This window comes from Onychomys torridus, chromosome 4 (assembly GCF_903995425.1).
Source record: "Onychomys torridus chromosome 4, mOncTor1.1, whole genome shotgun sequence".
Taxonomy (NCBI): Eukaryota; Metazoa; Chordata; class Mammalia; order Rodentia; family Cricetidae; genus Onychomys; species Onychomys torridus.
In genome coordinates, this window is record NC_050446.1 from 97082286 (window position 1) to 97101673 (window position 19388).

Here is a 19388-nt window from a genome sequence, read left to right on the forward strand (position 1 = left end):
TGGTAGAAGATGAGGTAGAACCAGAGGCAAGACCTCTGGTTCAAATATTAAGAATTTCAAGATGGCAGTCCCAATGCATTAGTCAAGTGAAGGTCCCATGTGACTTGACAGGTTGCACATATATATTATATATAATATACATATTTATATATAATTTTATTTAAAAATTTTATGTGCATTGGTGTTTTGCCTACATGTATGTCTGTGTGTGGGTGTCAGATCCCCTAGAACTGGAGCTACAGACATGTGTGAGCTGCATGTGGGTGCTGGGAATTGAAACTGGGTTCTCTGGAAGAGCAGCCAGTGCTCTTAACGGCTGAGCCAACTCTCCAGTCCCGACAGGTTGCATTACTATTAATCTGGTTTTACTTGAAATATATGGATCTGACTTCAGCTTTGCTCCTTTAGCTGAGATGATACGTATTTTCTCCTTCATTTTGTTAATTTTGTATATTACATTGATCAGTTTTGTATGTGAACTCATCCTTGAATTCCAAGAATAAAGCTTACTTAATAGTCATGGTGTATAATTCTATGAATATGCTGCCTAGCTCATTTCATTACTATGCTAGTATTTTATTGAGAACCTTTGTGTCAATTATCATAAACAACATAATTTCTTTTCTAGGGTCTTTAGAATGAGTTAAGAATAGTTCTTCCTACTTAGGTTTTTGGGGGAAGTTTGAGAAAACTTGGAGTTAGTTCTTTAAATGTTTGGTAGAATTCATCTGGGAAGCCATCAGGTCCAGGGCCTTTCTTTGCTGAGAGATTTTTTTTTTAATCACTGATTCAATCTGCTTACTTGTTATTAACCTATTAGGAAGATCTATGTCCTCATGATTTAGGCTTGGTAAGTTCTGTGACTTTTGGAATTTGTCCATTTCACACAGGTTAGCAAATTTACCAGTTTGTAACTGTTCATTCTCACAATCCTTTGTATTTCTGCAGAGTTACATCTCTCTGTCTTAGTTTTCTAATTACTGTCACAAAAATGCCTGACAGGAAGCAACTTAATGCAGGGCTCACTCTGGCTTACAGTTCTCGGAAACACAGTCCTCACAACATGGCAGCTGGTACGTGTGGAGGCTGCTGGCCACATTGCATCTGCAATCAAGAAGGCAAGAGTGAACAGAAGGTTCCAGAACCTTCTGAGGCAGGGCCACCATCTGGGGACCAAGTGTTAATCTATCAACCTATGGGAAACATTTCACATTCAAACTACAATCACCCAAACTTATATATAGATATTTTCTAGAACTGAGGAGGATGGAACCCAGGGCCTTGTGCTTGCTAGGCAAGCGCTCTACCACTGAGCTAAATCCCCAACCCATATATTTTTTATTGTAGTAGTTTGAATGTTCTTTCTATATATATCCCCGTATGGGGGAGGTCACTATGTTGCTCAGGCTAGCCTCAAAATTTCCATTTTGCTTCATTCCCAAGTAACTTGGATCACAGGTGTGCACCATTGTGCTGTGTTCTCTTTACACCCAGCTAAAGATCTGTCAATTTCAGATCTTTCCAATTTTTTTCAATTTTATGATTTTTCTGTATTCCTTGTAAATTACGTTGGTTTTAATTTTGTTGTTTTTCAACTGCTAACTTAGGGTTTTGCTTGGTATTCTTTTTGTAATTACTTGAGTTATGAAGGTAAGTTTTTGATTTTAGTATTTGGGACTGAAATGGAGAAATCATTCAGGGAAGAGCCACACTAACAAACCAGTATTGCAGGGTTTTTCATATATCTAGATATTGGATCAGGCACTGAAGGCTAGGTAGGCCAGTGACAACCATATCTCTCCATCACCTTTGAATGACAGTTTTGATGGATAGAAGATTCTTGGAGGAGACTTAGAATAGATTGGCTAACTGCCTTTTGGTCCCTAATTTCTGGTAAGAAAACTAATAATAACCTTCTTGTGGATCTCTTGTATGTGGCAAATCACTTCAGTCTTGCTGATGAACTCAGGTGGCTAGGCTTGTGCATGCAACATGTACTTTTACCCATTGTGCTTAGAACTTAGTCTTATATAATGCCTTCAGCTACACTTATGATTGTGTAGCCCTCATAACACAATCACCTCAAAGGTCCCACCTCTTAATATTGCTATAATAGCAATAAAATTCCAGCACAAGCTTTGGAGGGGACAAACATTCAAATCACAGTAATAACATAATGACACAGTAACAATAAAAACCATGCAAACTGCAGTCATCAACTGAATACTTTTTCTATGCCAGGTACAGTGCCAGTCAGTTTTAAATATTAACTAGTTTCGTTTTACAAGGATCATATGAGGCAGGAACTTAAAAAATGATCTATCTGCTAATGCAGTTAACTGAGGCCAGTTAGTACATTCTCCTTGAGAAAGGTGATGTGCCTGAGCCCCACCCTGCTCTCAGTGCTCTAAAATGTGGGTCCTTAGCAGAACCCTTTCTGGTTGAAGGGCTGAAAATTTTACTATATTACTTTAATTATATGGTAAATAATGTATGTGAATAAAGACTTTGTATTTATAAAGCCTATAGCAGACATTGTGCTCTATCCCCCACTGTCCAGTACTCAATCTCTTCCCCATTGGGACAGAACACCCACTGTGGTAGCCCTAGTGCAAGCAGCAAGACCAAGCATGTGCCAGATATCTGTCCTGGCAGCTATGATATTAGTTGTTTATGTACAGTCAGCCAAGTGGACACTTTCTTTGAAGACTTGGATTCTTGGCTTCTTTTATATTTGTGGCACTCACTTTATAGTCATTTGTGGTGCTGTTGAGAGTATCCTAGGAGGGACCAGCCTGCTTCTGACAATGATCAATATGGCAAGATATACCCAAGGATGCAATAGTGGCACTTATATCTTGGGGATAACCAATTGCTGTCTAATCAAACTTTATGATCTCTCAATTGAAGGAATTTGTGATTGGTCCTGTAAACCTAGCCAACTAACAATGACTGGTGAGGTCATGAACCCCAGAAGAAGACCCATTACTGATACTTTCCTAAACAGTAAAATTCCCAGCTCAATTATAAATATTTATCCTTATATTCATAGACAAATGTAGCTCTCATCCCTTGCCAAAGGAGCTTCTTTTTTTTTTTTCTGTAGATGGAGAACATCACAGAAAGCCACAACTGATTAAAATGATGAAAACAACTGTTCACTTGGTCTACATTCCTAATAGATACATCTGCAACATAACCCCTGCATCTAAGGCTCAGGGCACATTGTGGAGGAGAGATGGAAAAATTGTGAGTCAGATGATCAGGATATCTGCTGTGAGATTGTGTTTTCCATATATGAAAGGGAGCTGCAGTCATAAAATTTCAACAATATGGTCACCTAAGCAAGTTGACACCCAGTGTGGAAGAAAGAAATCTCACCCGCCTTACCCTAGATGAAGAACTACAGGATGGATGCTAAGAAAGGGGGAAATTAGTCTTCTTTGGGGTGAGTCCCTTGATATTTAGGTCAGTCCTAAACACATATACATATGAGCAACACCAAATGGACTCAATGTGTGTGCGTGTATGTGTGTGTGTGTGTGTGTGTGTGTGTGTGTGTGTGTGTGTATCAAGAATAGTTAAAGAAGAGAGATCATGAATTTGAGGGGTAAATATAAGGGGTTGGAGAGGGGAGAAGGTAAAGGGGAAATGGTGTAAATATGATACTAACATATGAAAATCTCAAGAAGAAAATAATTTTTTTAAGGAAAAAATCAGGTTCACATCCCTGGCCACCATCACTTGAGAATTTATGAAAGCTTTCTAACAACCTCTCCTCAACCTAACTGGTTTCTTGCTTGCAACTGAGAATGCTAATTGGGCTAGGGCACTTAGTATTTGCAGAAGTCCACTAGTGCTTTCTGCCTGGAAAATGATTTGATCTTCTGTGACGCAGATGAAGAAGCTCTGACCGCCTTGTAGCTTGATAGCAGTTTGGTTATTTTACAGGCAGTTTGGCTATGAGGAAAGCAGCAGTCCAAGAGAGATTGGAACTACCTTTTAAAGGTCACATGTGAAAAAGTAATCACATTCTCTGTAAGTCTGCTCACTTCCCTTCCGGTTCGGGGACTTCCTGGTGGTCTGGCAGAACGGACAGTGTGCGCTGCTCATTCCAGAAATCCCCGCCCCCAGCTCCCAATATGTCTCATAGCAGCTGGCGATGATTAGCGTCTCTTTGGATGGGTGACTAGCACAGCTAGGAAGGTTTACTGGGGCAGAAGAAGCCACTTCTCTAGCTACACATTCACCCCAGGAAGCATTTGCTTCAGGGGTGAGGGCGGGCCTTGCTTAATGGGCGGCAAGCAGGTGCATTTAAAGCTGCATACCCACAGAATCACGCTGCCTTACCCTTATGCCCGGGTCTTTGCTCTTGACACAGAGTCTTCCTTTTTCCCCTCCATTCTTTATTGCTGCTCATTCCTGCTGCCTGCCCTCCCTTCCTAGCACAGGTCTGCATGGCTTCCCAGAACCTGTGGATTTCCTTTTCCCTGGATCTTCTTGAATAGGGATCTGTTCTTCTGAGCCCCAGCACCCTCCCCATGTAGTCCCAGCCCCCTCCATGTAGTCCCAGTCCCCCCCCCCTGTGTAGTCCCAGCCCCCTCCATGTAGTCCCAGCCCCCCCATGTAGTCCCAGCCCTCCCCCATGTAGTCCCAGCCCTCCTCCATGTAGTCCCAGCCCCCCATGTAGTCCCAGTCCCCCCCCCATGTAGTCCCAGCCCCCCCCATGTAGTCCCAGCCCCCCCCCGTGTAGTCCCAGCCCCCTCCATGTAGTCCTAGCCCCCCATGTAGTCCCAGCCCTCCCTCATGTAGTCCCAGCCCTCCTCCATGTAGTCCCAGCCCCCCCATGTAGTCCCAGCCCCCCTAGTCCCAGCCCCCCATGTAGTCCCAGCCCCCCCATGTAGTCCCAGCCCCCCCATGTAGTCCCAGCCCTCCCCCATGTAGTCCCAGCCCTCCCCCATGTAGTCCTAACCCTCCCCCATGTAGTCCCAGCCCCCCATGTAGTCCTAACCCTCCCCCATGTAGTCCCAGCCCCCCATGTAGTCCTAGCCCTCCCCCATGTAGTCCCAGCCCCCCCAGTCCCAGCCCCCCATGTAGTCCCAGCCCCCCATGTAGTCCCAGCCCCCCTAGTCCAAGCCCCCCCAGTAGTCCCAGCCCCCCTAGTCCCAGCCCCCCATGTGCCCTCTTGTCATCCTTTAATGTTTCTCTTAGTTCCTCATCCCCCTAACTGCACACTCTTCACTCTGGAAACTTCATATGGGTAGGAATCAAGTGCAGGTCAGACAGCAGCCTTGGGGCTTACTTGGCACTCAGCAGGCAAGGACTGCCTGGTTCTAAGCCTGATGACCTGGGATCCACCACGTGGTGGAAGGACAGATGACTTCCGGAAGTTCTCCTCTACCTCCATCTGTACACCAAGGGCACACATGTATACACCCTCCCCCCCCAAAGTAAATAAAATGTAAAAAAATTAAAACAGAATGGCAATGGAGTAAATTCTCAGTGCTCACCCTTAACGTCTGGTAGGCAAGTCCCAACCTCTGCTCTCTGATGGAAAGAAGGGTTCCCCCCCCCCTTTTAGCTTGCACTTGTTAATGCAGTTCTCCAGCCACCAACCTCAAAACACCCAGCAAGCAGATAGCCCCTTGATTCCTTTCCGCAGGAACCAGGCTTTCTTCATGGGGATGGAGAAGGAAGGAGAAACGGAGAGTATGGTGAATCAATTTGGAAATACTTGTGTGTAGAGTTTTATTTTTGTCAAAAATTTCGGCTATAATTGTTGGCATTTAGAAGGAGGGAAGCAGAGATGCCAGCCTCTCGTGCTGGGTGCAGTACCATACCACAGTGAACTGTCTGTGCCCAGGCCTGAACAATTTTTCTGATGCCTTGTTCTTTGCCTAAACTTTCAAGTATGTGAAACATTTTATTGGTAAAATAAATTCAGTTTTAGATAAGATTATGGCAAGCGTTAAGAAATTTTACATAGTCTTAATACACTGTTACCAGCAATAGATCTGTCAGTAAAAGACAGATTACATTTTGTTTTGTTTCCAGGTTCTTTACCTGGCAACGGTTACGGCAGAAAGTCAGGGAGGAGGCAGAGCTGCAGGTGCGAGCAAGTGTCGTGGGGTTACCATTAAACCCACAGTCTGCATTTGTAGTCATGTGACCAGATGATCTTGCCATAGATCCTTCAGGGTGAAGACAGAAAGTTTGAAACAAGAGACTCAAAAAACTATTAAAATGCACAAAAGCAAACAAGTGCAAAAGGAACATTGTTACACTTTTTATTTTTTTTTTTTTATTTAAGCTAGTGGCATTTGCATATCCTCTGAAGTTTTTAAAGCTGAGACGGTGGCAACTTTAGGGACGGTATTTACTTTAATAAATACAGAAGGCCATGGACTCTAGCTTGCAAACCTTAGAACAGTCCTCACTAGAAGGGGTGGAAAAGTTCAATGTCCCCATGATCAGCAGGTTCCCGAGGAAGGTCACCGCGCGGCTGTGAGTGTCAGTGGCCTTGTCTGCACCACCGGCGTGGGAAAAGCGTCTGGGCTGCGTGGGAACAGTCGCGCGGCGCGGGGCGCGAGGCACGGTTGTGGCCGAGGAGCAAGGGCCATCCAGGTCTCGGGTGACCGTGTCTGCTCCCCAGTGCTCGCTCCTCGAGCGGTTCTAGACTGGGTAACGCCCGGGGCGGCCTTTCCTGGGCGGGAGTCTGTGTGTGTGTGTATTGAGGGGGGGTGGCTGTCCCCGCTCCCGTCCTCCGTCCCCGCCCCGCCCCCGCCCCCGCCCCCTCCTCCCAGCAGCCGGGCGGGGCCCCTGGGAGGCCGGAGCTCCAGCGCCACTGAAGTTTTTGCTGCGCCAGCGCTGGGGCCCACGGTGTCGCTCAGCCCGGTAAGACGCATCCCACAGAGCTCTGGCCCTTGGCCCTGGGACGCTGTCACCCCTCACAGTCCGCTCTCTGTCTCTGCTCTGTCCTTGCGCTCTGGGGCCGCCTCTCTTCCTTCCCAACCCCTGACGCACACCACTTCAAGTACACGGATCTGGGACTCAGTTCGTGGACTCTAGAGCCTTCTCGGGAGTGGCCGAGCCTCAGCAATGCGGAGAGGGTGGCCATGGCACCTTCCCCACCCACACCGCCAGGACCTGTGGTCTTGGTGCGTGGGAATTTCAGGAGCGTTAGTTAGTTCCACTTGTTGGCTGTCACTCAGCACTGTGCGTAGCCTGCAGAGGTTGAGATTGAGCCGGGTGCTTTCAGAGAGTCGCGGGGGTGGGGCGTGGGGGGTGGGGGGAGGATTGCCGGGGTGGGGGGACGGTGCCCAGGAAGCTGCGGGGGGGGGGGTGTCAGCGGAGGAGCACAGGCCGGGCTGATTGGCAACTGGTGTAAAGTGAGGAATGGCTCTTTGATGGAACGTTTTCATCTTTCTTTTACTTAACCGAGGAGTTTCACCCCAGCTTCTAGGGCTCACAGACTCAAGCGAGTTTGCGCAGGGTTCTGTCGACGCAGGATTCTGACCCATTATTGTGTCAGGTTTGGGCAGCTTTGAGTTTGGGGGAAAAACAAAGGACTCTTTCTCGGAAGTTTTCCTTTCTTCTTTAAACTTTATTATTTTATTTCATGTGTATGGCTGTCTCGCTTGCATGTATGTCTGTGCAACAGGTGTGTGCCTACTACCCATCAGACCCCTGAAACTGGAGTTATAGAGGCTGCGAGCTGTCCTCTGGGTGCTAGGAATAGAACTCCAGTCATCTGGAAGGAAGTCAGTCCTCTGTACGAGCTCTTAACCATCTCGCCACCTCGCCAGCTCCTCTCAAAAAGACTTTTAAAAGCACAAAATTAAAGGTAGACCATGATGAAAGAGTATGCTTTTAAAAGCAAATAACTATGACAATTTTGAAACACTAGAGAACATAGAATTCAAGATATAGGCACACCCTGCAGTGTAAGAAAATACTTTTTAAAAGGTCATAAATGCTGCTGATATTGCTGTGGCTGACTGCCTACACAAAACTCGAAGAAATTGTTAAATTTCAAGTAGACGGCAGTGACGGTAAAGATTTTTCCTTCATTCAGATGAATGGGACCCAATCTATCCAGATATCCTGTTAGTAGAAAGGGTTTTGCCTTGCCAGTTAGGCAACTTGGTTTCTGGGGCTTAACATTTCCTTTAACTACCATTGTGTCCTCTAGTCGGGCTTCTTTGGACATCTGCTTCACCTAAGGAGGAGAAAAAAAAAAGCCACCCCTCACCTCCTGCAACAAAACCAGCCTAACACCTCCCCCACTTGAAGAGCACCCAAACTGAACTTGTTGTGGAGGGATGCAGTACTGACCACTTTTAGATCTCATCTGTTTCTCTTCCCAGTATTGGCCATCACCCCTGTGTCCCCTGATCGGGTACATCAAAGGTTTGCTGGATGACTTGGTGGGGGTGGCTTGTTATGCCATCCAGGAGACAGCTGGATGCTAGGGAAATGACTGCTGAAGATGGACTGCTGCTTTTGAACCTGGCGGGGCAACTCCATTAACACCCGGGGTCCTGGGAGTGCAAAACGCCAGTAAGGGCTCTTGGGTCTGTCGTGGGTCTGGCCCACCAGAGAAAAGATACCACTTGATAGGAAATTAGGATTCCGGGGTTTCTTTTGCCCATGTGTAGGCTTGTTAATCGGATGTGTTGTAATACAGGAAATGTCTTGTAAATAATGGAGACAGAACCCATGACAAAGCATTTCTAGATGAACATTTCTCTTCCCTCTTTTTATTTTCACCCTGCCCCTCACCCATCACAAAACTCTTTGACTCTGGAGACTTGGCAAATAGGAGAATGGTGGGTAACTGACTAAAAGCTACCCAGACTAGGCCTAAAGCCAACTAAACCTCCAATACAGACAGAACTTTCCGTGGGAGTGTTGGTCCTGTAGTTGGTCTGTGCTTCTGTGCACATGGGAGCATGTGAATGACACTTGAGATGGATGAAGCCCACCCCATTCTTCAGCAGTCTAAGTTTGGATTATCATGAGATTTTCCAGTCCCTCAATTCTAAGCTTGGTTTAAATAATAGAGAAATGCCTTTAGGTTCAAGAGAACTCACCTTAAAGACCTTTCTGAGCTCAAAGTGACCTACCCCGGTCCTATAGCCTCCATTTTCTTGCTAATAAAATAGGGTCAACAATTCTCTCTTCAGGGTTTGCTATGATAAATCGCATAAAGTATACTTTACAATATCTTCCACATAGCAAACTTTCCACAAATGTTGCCCCCCCAACCATGCATTTCTTATGCTTTGGATCATGCATTTAACCATAGCTGCTTCCCAGAGAACAATGGTGCAGAAATGGGACATCTGCTTTCCACTCTGATTGTTGCAGGCCTAACTAAGTATTTGACCTTGCTATTCTTTGCCCCAGAAATTCAATCTGAGGAATCAATAGACAAATAGCCCTAATGGATGTCTGCTGTGAACTATCACCTCTTCTTCCTCCTAAATGAGAAGGTAATGCAGTTTTAGGAAGTAAGAGGCCTTTCATCCATCTAGCCCAGGCCTTTGTCCTGGTGTGAAGAAAGCATGTCTCACAGTGGTTAAAGATGGGCCCTATCTGGTACAATCTGAAATGTGGACCTGGGGGTCCTGACTCATGGCATGCCCTCAAATAAAGCTTCCTAGTAAATGGGTAACTATGCCATCAGGTCAGACATAGGGGAGATGTGAGCTGTTAGGGAATCTGACACACCTGTTCCTGTGTGTATCTCATTGTGTCCTGACCATTAAAGGATCCAATTCAGCATCTGGGTTCAAACAACAGCTAGATAACTCGTAATTGAAGAGTCTTTTCTCATTGAGACCCCACACACTGGATTCTGGATAATGGTAGCCAAAGCAGTTGACCACTCTGTTTACAGTGGCACTCCACCCTTCATAACTTCCTTTCATGTACCTTTGCATCCCAGTGTACTTTGGCCTGATGAGTAATTTTATTGTGATCACTTTAATGATCCAGGAAGCCAGGTGTGGTGGCTTAAACACCTATAAATCCCAGCATTTGGGTGATGGAGGCAGAAGGCTTAGGAGTTCAAGGTTATCTGCACTTTTGTATGTTCAAGTTTATCCTACTCTTGGAGTCTTTTCCAGGCTACATGACAACCTGCCTCCTCAACCATCCATCCATCCATCCATCCATCCATCCATCCATCCATCCATCCACCCAAAGAAGCAAATACCAGATTCAGGAAGTCTGGGCCTAAGCTGACCCTCGCTGTGTGACCCCGTTAATTCACTGGAGACCTCCTTTCCAGAGGGTCTGTGGCTAGGCCCACATGGATTTGTACAGGCCTTGACAGGAAACCTGCCTAGAGGCCTGCCATGCACAATGCAGCAGGGAGTAGGGAGTCATAGGGAGTCTTTTGTTTTTACCTGTAGTGCATTAGACGGTGAGGAATCAAGTTCCCCTGGCAATGAAAAAATGGAAGCAAACAGAAAACAAGGCTTGTTTATGTTTTGTGTACTCCAGTCAAAACCCTTAACTTTCAGTTCATTGATGTGCAGTTTCCTTTTTTGAAGGCAAAAATATGTCCTTTATGTAAATATAAACTTTGTTTTTTGCTTGGTGAAATAATCAGCTTTATCATTATAATTATATATATAATATAACTATATATATAACTATATAACTATATAACTATATAACTATATAACTATATAACTATATAACTATATATATATATATATAACTATATATATATATATATGTATACACACATATGTATAAAACAAAGTACTTAAGCTTTGGAGGGAATTTCTCAGCAGCAAAGGGAATCACGTCTTCATTATGAAGTCTTCATTGGTAATTTTTTTGTTATTCTTTTTATTATAGAGATTATAATTACATCATTTTCCTCTTCCCTTTCCTCCCTCAAGCCCTTCTGTATACCCACGAGGGAGTATATTACTCTTTCTTCATTAATTGTTGTTATATGCATGTATGTGTACATATATATAACCTGCTCGGCCAGTGTGGCGTTACTAGTATGTATGTTTTCGAGGCTGACCATTTGGTGTTGGATAAACAACTTGTATGGTCTTCCCTGGAAAACAATGTTTCTTCCACTCTCAGCATTCCTAGTTGCCTAAGGTTCTTTGTGCAGGACTGAGGCCCTGTGGGCTTTCCCCATCCACTTGGGTGTGTCTGTTGGTGTTGTCTTGTTCAGCTCATGTTTAGGTGGTCAGGTTGGTGAGATTTTATGTGTGTAGCTTCTGATTTGACTAGGAGACACAATCTCACTGCAGACTCCCTGATCCTCTGGCTCTTACAATCTTTCTGCCCCCTTCTGAAATGTTCTCTGAGCCTTAGGTGCAGGTGTGTTTTGTAGATGTTTTGTAGACTCACCTCCATAACTCTGCGTTTTGATTGGCTGTGATTTTCTTTAGTGGTCTCCATCTGTTGCAAAGAAAAAGTTCTTTGGTGAGGGCTGCAGACTACACTTATCTGTGGGTATACGAACACATGTTCAGATTATTAGGTATTATGTTGGTTTAGTCAAGTAGTGGTTGTAGGTTCTCCTTCAAGATCCATGACTTTGCTATGCCAGAGTACTTGACTAAGTTTCCAATACCAGGCATAGTATCTCCCTTTTTGAGTGGGTCTTAAATCCAATTAGAGAGCTGATGATTGTCCCTAATGTATGTGTGCCACCACTGTATCCTTATTAGGGTTATTCTGCCTTGCTGCTGGTTGTTGTTCCAGTTCATAACTGGGTAGAACTGTTGCTACCTTTTCAAAGAAAATTCTTACAGTGCTCCCTGGAGAGTTAAGGAACCAATGTGGCCGCAAACCTTATGAAGAGCCGTATGCAATTGTTCCTCTTTCTTGGACAGCTTAGTCCTGGTCCACAACTGCAGCTCTTGCTTCACAGCTTAATATTTAAGCAATGCTTGGATTGACTGGACCCCACATAAAGTCCTCTCATGCAGGGCTGAGTGAATATTGCTTCACTTCCTTTATTTGTTAACAATATAGTAATCCAATTCCTGAATGTACAGGCAGGCAGGGCCAGCCCCACATTACTCAAGAGGAGGCGAGCCAAAAGCAGGGGCGAGGCCTGTGTGAGCCCTTCTGTTTTCAAGGGGCATAGTTTTCATCTCACATCATACTTCGGACCTTTGCTTCTCTCTGAATAATTTCATAGGATTGCTTTTGTCTTCTTCATTACATCCAACCAAACAAGTAGGTATGATGTCATGGCTCCAATTCTTTCTTCTTTATCACCCATAACTAGTTGTTTTACTCTCAAATGTCTCACTTTCACTTTAATTCTTTCCTGTGCCTGAGACCCAGCTTTTGCTGGTGCCTGAAACAGCCACCGGTGGATCATCATATTCCTGGGCTTTGCTGTGGAAGTAGACAGGCTCTCATTGTTTCTTCTCTGTGCCTAGCACAATGTTCATAGAGTGAACACTTGAAAATGCTGAAGTTAACTAAAGTACTCCAATTCATTCTCCCAGCTTCTCTGTCTACATTTCATTCCATTAAGAACTTCCAAGGCTCTCACTGCCATTAGCAGGGCACAGAAGCTGAAATCCAAGATAGGGCAGAACAGGTAACTTACATGACTCACCCAGGCTGGGTGGGGCAGTGAATTGGAACCTTATATAGGGTGGAGATGGCCCCACTGACTATATAGTTCCAACCAAGGGTTTCCATGTGTGAATGTTGAATGTGGGCTTCCTGTTGTCAGTAAGACCATAGGGTCATTTTTAGGTGATATCTCTAAAGTTTTCTACATTGGCAAGTAATTCAGAATTTAGGAAAACATTATAAGCTGAACAAAACAGCCTCATCTACAGGCCTGGGATTTGGTTGCTGCTTTATGAATGCTGGATTGTTGACAGTGGTTCTGGATTAAGCTTTTGTATTAGTCAGGGTTCTCTGGAGTAGCAGAACTTATACAATGAATCTCTCTTTCAATATTTATAGAAAGGAGATTTATTAGAAGCACTGACAGGCTGTGGTCCAACTAATCCAACAATGATTGGCTATGAATGGAAAGTTCAAGAATCCAGAAGTTGTTCAGTTCATGAGGCTGGATGTCTCAGCTGGTCTTCAGTAGATGCTGGAATCCCGAAGAAGTAGTCTTGATTGCCAGTGAAGGAATGGACTTGCCAGGAAGGGCAAGAGCAAGCAGGCAAAGAGCAAAAGCTTCCTTCTTCCATGTCCTTAGATAGGCCTCCAGCAGAAGGTGTGTCTTCCCGCCTCAAGATCAGGATCAAAGGTGTGAGTCTTCGGACCTCAAAGGTCCAGACTGGAAGTGGGTTCACCCACTTCAAACCCAGCAAAAATAATCTCTCACAGGTGTGCCCTCCACTTCTAGATTGTAGTTCATTCCAGATGTTGACAACCAAGACAAGCTGTCACAGCTTTCAATCCTAAATGTCAGAAACATAGCTAGCCTGTCCAGTTTCTCTTCCCAATGCACATTTCCCCAGTGCTGCCCTCTTTGTCATCTACAGCTCGGTGATCCCCATTCCAAGTGAGTCAACCTCAACTGTGCAAAGCTAGCTCCAGCAGGCCCTTGACATAACCTCCCTGTTCTGCGTATATAATTCCTTTCTCCTGTGTTTCCTTGTTTATTCCCAGAGGACCTTTTCACTTCTCACCTACCTACTCATTCTGTTTTAACTGACTAGTTATTTGAATTTCAGGCCCTTATCACACACACTCATCAAATGCAGTAGACTTGTAATATTTACAGAACTGTAGCTGGGTTTATTGTTCCCTCTGATTAATTTACCCCCTGTCTTATATGGAAATATACTTAGTAAAAATACTCATGAATGATTTTATTCCTTTTAGCAAATATTTCTGAGCTCCTTCATTGTGACAAGTATGTTATTTCCCGGGACTAAAACCATCAGTATATCACATCAAGCTAGCAGAGCTTATGTGAAGTGGAACACAGTATGTATTAGCTCCCCTCTTTCCCCCCCAAGACTGTGTCCCCCTGAACACTGCTTGCCCTGTTTTGCCTTCCTTCTACTGGAGCCTTATCACCTATGCCATCCTTCTGGGGACTTGCTTGTGGGCACTTCTTTTTTTGTTGACATTTTGATGCATCTCTTCTCTCCAGAGACAGACAACCTTCTTTGTGGCTTCCAATTCCAGCTTGATGTTCCTGTTTGTCACTACTGACAGTATCTGGGCTCTTCTTGCCTTTCTCTGGGGTGCTCTGGATGGTTAGGTAGACAGTCAGAAAATCTGTGCTTTCTACCAAGAGAGTAACATCAAGCTTTTCAGCTATATCCTTAGGAATAGTTGTCAGGAATTGCTATATCTTTACTTTTGAGCACATCTCCTCTATACTAGTGGAAAAAGTAATGAGATTAGCTTCCAAAAAAATCTAGGATTGTACTCTTAGACTTTACTGGGGTGTCATTTAACTTCTTTTGAAGCATAGCATCAATATCTGTAAATAGGAATAACAGTACCCACCTCTTATTGATTTGTTGTGGAGACGAGATGATATATGTATTAGTCTCCTGAAGCTGCTATAACCAACTACAGACTTTTTAGGGATACACATACCCCTTCCTTCTACCCCCACCCCAACACCCATTTTGTGGCCCTGGCAGTTGAACTCCAGGTCTGTGCATGCTAGGCAATTGCTGTACCAATCAGCTGTGGCCCTCACTCCAACAACAGAATTTATTATCTTATAATAGTCTACTCCAAAGTTCCAGTACAGACTTCACTAGGCTAAAATCAAGGTTCTAGTAGGGCCTTGTACTTTCTGGAAATTCTACAGGAGATTCTGTTTATTTGTATTTTCTGGCTTAAGTTATTATCCTCACCTTCATCTTCAAAGCCAGTTACTTTTCGTCTTTATGACTAGTCTTCTATGATCATAGCTCCCTTACTGCTGGGAAAATCTCTCCATTTTTAAAGGATTTAGAGAGTTAAGTAAGGTATGCTCACCTGGCTGAATTAGAGTTGTCTCTTGGTGGTGATTTAGATGTTTTCTAAGATGAACTATGTTTTCCTCTGCCATTGTTATGCCTGCATCATGAGCACCCCAGAGACCACCAGGAGTCTGAGTTCATATGCAAAAGCAAAGAGCCTTTATTGCAAGCTTGAGCTTGGGCTCTCTGTCCATTCTAACACAGTGGCTGGATCAGGGAGAGCCTTGGGCTCAGTTGAGGCAGGGTTTTTAAGGAGTAAAGGAAGGGGGAGGTAGGGGAATTCTGGATTCAGATGGGGGTTGAACTGTTGATTGGACAGGAGTGAGGCAACAGAAGTCTTGTCAAACAGTGATCGGTACTGGCATTGCTGCAACAAAATTGGCAATCTATCCTTAATGTTCTAGAGCATTTAGTACTTGTTTGTCTCAATTCTGATTAGTCCCCTGCTTGGTACAGTTTGTGGCTTTTCCTGGCTATTGTAATGATGAGGCCTAGTCCCAGTATTATTAATCTGCAGCCTGTTGTGGCTGCACTAACATTAAATTAGGCCTTGTCACCATTTTCTAAATGGATTTTCAAGACAATGTATGGCATTTCTATCATGATTTGAACAGTGTGATGGCTATTTGTGGTTGTCAATTTGACTATATCTGGAATAAACTATAATCCAGAAATGGAGGGCACACTTGTGATCTGGATCTTAAGGCAAGAAGACAACGTGCCTTTTGATCCAGACCTTGAGGCTGGAAGGCACACCTTGAGTCTGGGCCACGTGTTCTCCTGGAAGCCCATGTAAGGACAATGGAGAAAGGGAGGGTTCATTCTTCGCCTGCTTTCTTTCACTCTGTCAGCACATCCATCCCTTCTTCGGGATCCCAGCATATGCAGAAGACCAGCCGAGACACCAGCTTCATGGGACTGAGCAACTTCTAGATGCTTGGACTTCCCAATTACAACTAGCCATTGTCAGATTGCATCCTGTAAGTCATTCCAATAAATTCCCACTTATTTTCTTTAAGATCTTGTTAGCACCTCCCTTTAGCTAGAGCCAACCAGAAGCCAGAGAACAAGAAAGACTTGGGATGCAGGGTGAGAGGTGAATGTTGGGAGGTGGTATAGAGGATAAGTAGCAAAAAGGTCTAAAATCACTGATATTTGTTTGGACTCGTGTCTTTGGTTAAGAAAGTTTCCATCTTGCTAAGAATGACATAAATTCTTACTTAAATGTTCTTCCAAGATGATTATGGCTTACTTTCAATACTTAGTAATTAAATTAAACTGTCTAACATTAACAAAAGAAAGCCTTTCCCCAAAGTTGGGTCTACCTTCTTCCTGGCCTGTATTACCGGTAGCTGCCAAGCTCGTTTGTTCCCTCAGCATCTGAAGTTGATAAATTAGGAGTGGGGCCAGGACTAGAATGAGGAAAACATTTTTCCATCAGCCCAGATCCTTCCTAGCTGCTCAATGAGTACTCTGGGAACATTCTTGACTAGCAGAGCAAGCATGACTATGCATATTTCATGTAATTCTACTTTTCATCAAGATAATTTTAGACATTTAGCCAAGTAAAATGTGACTTGACATATCTACTTTTATGCAGGGAATGGATCCTGTAAGTTAAAATATTGATTGTATTTCCTGTTTTTCACTTTTGAAAATTCAGCTATTGCCTGATTAAGATGAGCTGAGGATGGGTAAGAAGCTGAATTTGCCCATAATCTTACACCTTGCAGAGAACTCAGTCCTTAAATATCTTTAATGAACACACCTGACTGGTGTGTCAAGGTTAAATGGATCAAAGAGACGTGAAGATTTTCCTTGGTGGAGAAGACACTGCCTAGTTAAGTTCAATAGCGTGGATGGTAGAGGTTGACAAGGGAAAGCAACACCAGGTGGCATATTCTTCCAGATTAATTATTGCATTAAAAAGTCAAACTGTAGCTATGTTATGGAGCTGCAAAAATTTGGCCCAATCACCCATGTAATTACAACATTTTTCAGTGGTATGTAATTAAATTGCTTTTTAAATGCCACCTGACAGTTCCACACACATATAAGGAGAAGAAGCCTAACAGAATTTTGTTCAACATGTAAAATCTTCCATCCGACTGAGCAGTTGGCACACGCATTTTAATGTAGGTATATTAAAATGCACCCAGAATTTGTTTTTATCAAGTATGGCAAGCACCGTAGATCATGGGCTGACTGCCATGAAGGAAGACATTTTTACTCATAGTTCTCAAGAGACCAGGGGCACAGCATGCCATTTAGGGCCCTGTGGGGAAGCACCTGGGGTTTGCCACAAGGCAGAAATGAGTGAGGAAAAGTATGAGCAAAAGTCAAAAGCCTATGTTATGAGGCAGGCAAAAAGGCTGAGCAGGTCAGGACTGGAAGTTGTGATTATGTCCACACACCCTGGGTGCAAAGGTTGCTTCTGGTTGCCTGGTTTCTGGTGCCAATGTGCTTGTATGAATATCGTTGCTCCATGGAATATAAAAGCCAGTCAGACAAGGTGGCATAGACTCCATGATCTGAATTAATGTCTTACAAGTTATGCTGGCAGGCCAGACCTTCAGAAGTCTCCAGAAGTTAGCTGGGCCTAGAAGAGGAACTAATAGATCTCAAAATGTTTTGGTTTCCTCCCTCATTGTTTTAAATCTCCTCCCTATGAGTGTTGGTCTTGTTCTGGATTGGCTGTATGACCTTGAGGATAGAACTTCAGCCTCAATTTTCCCAGCTAGAAAATGGGCATTATGCTCACTTGAGCACCCAGCATTGTGCCTGGCACATAGGAGTCTTGTCTAGGGTAGTAACAAGCTAGTTTTATGCTAAGGATTGTGACTAAGTTTCAGATTGTTCAGAAAAACCATGCTATATAGCTGCGTGCTCATAGAAGGAGGGGAGGGGAGGGGAGGGTGTGGCAAAGCTCAAGGGCGGCGTGAAGGCGAGGGGGTGGGGGAGGAAGGGAGGGTCTCCAGGGGGCCTCTGAGCAGCAGTTAAGGAAGGAGTCCTAGAGAAGGCTGTGGTCCCTAGAGGCAGATTTGCTGAGAAGTTTCTGTTTCAGGGCCTCCATCTTACACAGGGCAAGCCAGGGTTCCAGACAGGGGAAGATGGCTTCTAGTCAGGAAGATCTCTATGTATGTACTTCTGATAAATCACTTAAAGGTGATCTCCAAAGGAAGAGCTCTGGATTTCCAAGGATCCATGCATTTCTTAGGATTTATTTTGTCATTCAGAGGGATATTGAATGTGGCGTCTAAACATATTCTGAGTTTTAGATTCCTAAATTACTTCAGTTTCAGTGCCCATAAATGCATAGATCTGCCCCCGTCTAAGTCTGCCTCTTGCCAGGTGTGGTGGTGCATTAGGTCCAGTGTTTTGGGGGCAGAAGCAGGTGCATTTCTATGAGTTCAAGATCAGTCTGAGTTCTAGGCCAGCTAGGGCTACACAATGAGACTATGTGTGTGTGTGTGTGTGTGTGTGTGTGTGTGTGTGTGTGTGTGTGTGTGAATTTGGAGTTGCAGTACTCTTCTGACTTACCTAGGCCTGCAGGGGGTGCTATTCTGGGTCCTGGATCTGGGGAAAGTTCCAGTCTGGGATGTTTCTTCTCTTTCTGGATTTGATTGCTGGCTGCTGGGAACACCTGCATTGCTGCTGCAGAGGCTCTTCAAAAAAAGTTGCTTTTCATGAAAGGAATCAATTCCATATCTGGCCCTACTGCTTACGCTATGTGATTTTTGAAGGATTACTGCCCTATCTGAGCCTCCGTTTCTCCATTAGGTCAATGTTTTAAAAACTTTCAGTGTTGACTCAGCTGTGGAGCCTATGATGAACGATTCTAAGTTGTGTTGCTAATCTTGACATTAATATTCTCTTGAAATGACTTGAAATATGCCCAGATCGTCACATTCAATGACCAAAGCCTGCCATGTCCTTGCATGGTTTTGGACTTGACCTGACTAGATGCCATGAGGAAATGAAGAAATGGTGGACATACAGACACAGAAAATTGGGATTTGGTGGGCTATGCTTATTCTGTAGGAGGAGTCATAACCCTCTGGAAGCTTAGTGTGCTTATTACATACACTTGAACATGAAGGTGGGGTTATTACACACAGATAAACAGGGAGGCAGGATTATTATGGACAGTGGAACTAGGAGGCAGGAGCTTTCTCTGTAGGGGTGCAGTCTTCAGGTTGTAAACATCCTGGGGACTAAAGCTATGGGTGGCATTTTCTGCACACTCTATCAACATTCACACTCAGGTCCGAAGAAGGCTTTGCCATCACTCTGAGCCTCCCCCAGGGAAAGGTTGGCCATTTTTATGGGGCTGAAGCATCGGTCTTTGGCACAGCCATGCCCATGTCAAACACTGCACATTTGCTCAGGACTTTACTTGATCCCTACAAAAAGTCAGTGCTCTAGCACCCCCCAATT

At 44.3% G+C, this 19388-nt stretch overlaps 1 protein-coding gene across 3 annotated transcripts in view; it reads left to right on the forward strand.

Moving 5' to 3' along the window:
- The first annotated feature begins 6802 nt into the window (after window positions 1-6802).
- Sqor (sulfide quinone oxidoreductase) overlaps window positions 6803-19388 on the forward strand; it is a 39812-nt gene continuing 27226 nt past the window's right edge. The window contains exons 1-2 of one of the 3 annotated variants that reach the window (XM_036184727.1): window positions 6803-6894; window positions 15803-15931. The gene's annotated coding sequence lies outside the window, so the exon portion shown is untranslated. Of the gene's footprint in view, window positions 6895-7020; window positions 7158-15802; window positions 15932-19388 lie in introns of those variants that run through there. The other 2 variants (XM_036184726.1, XM_036184728.1) reach the window with 2 other exon arrangements.